Source organism: Centroberyx gerrardi, chromosome 2, assembly GCF_048128805.1.
Source record: "Centroberyx gerrardi isolate f3 chromosome 2, fCenGer3.hap1.cur.20231027, whole genome shotgun sequence".
Taxonomy (NCBI): domain Eukaryota; kingdom Metazoa; phylum Chordata; class Actinopteri; order Beryciformes; family Berycidae; genus Centroberyx; species Centroberyx gerrardi.
In genome coordinates this window covers 27,294,561-27,296,806 of record NC_135998.1, presented here as the reverse complement: position 1 = coordinate 27,296,806, position 2,246 = coordinate 27,294,561, and positions in this window count along the sequence as shown.

The window sequence follows — 2,246 nt, the reverse complement described above, 5'->3', positions numbered from 1 at the left end:
TCAGCCCGCTGGTGTGGGTGGAGGCAGATCTGCTGCACTGGGAAAGCTCTATTATGGCTTGAACTGAAAGTGTGTTTCTTTGTCACATTATTACTCAACAGGTCACCGCGGAGCGTGGGTTAGACTTGAGCACAGTGAACTGATACTAAGCTGCCTAACAGATTAGATTGGCATCGTCTCTGCGCATGTTACATTGTGCTGTCTTTTGATGATGCTGATCCGTGTCTACATGGAGTGTGTGTGTGTGTGTGTGTGAGTGATTGAGTGAGTAAGAGTGTGGATATGTGTGAGTTTGTGCATATAGTAGTATAGGAGTATTTAGTATATTGTTTTATCTCATGAACCAGTTAATGTGTTGTGTGTTGCTGATCCTTACAACAATCAGATGTCTCCCTGACCAATCAGATGTCTCCATGAGTGTGTGTGTGTGTGTGTGTGGGTGTATGGGGTCACTCAGGTTTAGCACCCCTGCACAACTTCCTCAAGCTGATCACCACTGCATGTACAGTAGGCAGCCTTGAAGAGCAAACACTTTCACTCTGGAAGCTTAGTTCACACACACACACACACACACACACACAGAGATACACACACACACACACACACATACACACACACATATGCATGTATGCACGCGCACATTCACGTACACTCTCATAACATCTGTCTGCATGCATTTGTACACACGCACACACACTGCCTGCTAAAGCACTATAACATCTGTTTGTGCTTTCAGGCTGGATGGGAGTTTCAAGACAAACAACCATCTTTTGAACCGCATCACCAATTCATGAAAGCAAAAACTTCTGCTTTTGTCCACCTTTAAAGTGTGTGTGTGTGTGTGTGTGCGTGTGTGTGTGTGTGTCTGTGTGTGTGTGTGTGTGTGTGTGTGTGTGTGTGTGTGGAGAGAGAGAGAGACTCATTGGGAGACAATTCAATGCTACATAATCATTTGCCTAAAATGCTTTTCCAGAGGATATTTGATAACCAAAAACAATGGTTTATCCGAGTTAATGCGAGAAAAAGAAGAATGGAAATTATTTAGATTTTAATGGACATTTTATTTTAATGGAAAATAGCACAAAAGAGTGGGTGAATGCAGCTTAATGAGTTATAAACTAAAATAAAAACCTAAAACTTGGTTTTAAATTCTCTCTATACTACAAAAACCAAGTTTAACAAATATTGATTAGTATTTGCATTCATGTTGACAAGAAAAGCCTAAATCAAGTGTGGCTTGATGGACTATAAGCTAAGCCTAATGTAAAAAAAAAAATCAACTGAGGTTAACATGGTTCCTATACTGAACAAATATATGAATGCAACATGTAAGGTTTTGGTCCTGTTTCATGAGCTAAAAAAAATATCCCATATTTTTTCCACAAGAAGCTTATTTCTCTCAAATCTTGTGCACAAATATCTTTATCTAAACTGTAACTAAGTAAAATCCTCCAAGTAAAATAGTTGCATGTTGAGTTTATATTTTTTGTTTAGTATATCAGTTTGCCAAATGGAGCCACAAAAACCCATTTCCACTGCCTTTTTTTTTATGTCCCGCTGTGACACTGCGGTTAAACTCTTGGCCCATAACCCACTACGGCTGAGGTTCACCTGTTTAGTCTTGCATCGGTTCACCTCTAAAAAAGAAAAAAAAAAAAGAAAAAAAAAAGTGTTGCGCTCGAGCTCGGCGCGCAGAGGCCAGACAGCAGCGCCGCAGCGGGCTCGAGCGACCTGTCTCTTTAAGTTGGTGTCAAAGCCGATTAACGCTGATCTCGGTCGTGATTCTGTTTTCACCGTCTGTTCCCTGAATCTATTTTTGTTTTACGTTGCTGCCGGTGCCGATAAGCTTTCTCTTTTTTTTTTATACAATTTTACCGCTAGTGTAGAAATATTCGTGCGTCAGCTGTCGGCTCGAGCGCCTGCTAACTCTTTGCCAAAGTTTGGACCATGGAGACGTCGTGAACTATAGTTGTTTGTGCGGCTCAGCTCGGTAGGATACCCTGCAATAAAACCCCAATCTGGCGAGCTGGCGAGTGTGATGTGCGCTGCGTGGACGCTCCAACTTTTTGTACCATGGTAAGCCTGGATTACCTTTCCCCGCAAACGAAGATATTAACCACTTTCTCTCTGGTACCTCTCCTCTAAAACCATGACGGTGATATCGGCAGATGTGATGTGATGCCTCGGGTTACTATTTGAAATTGGCACAAAATAAAAAAAAAAACAACACATAGGGGGAACATAAA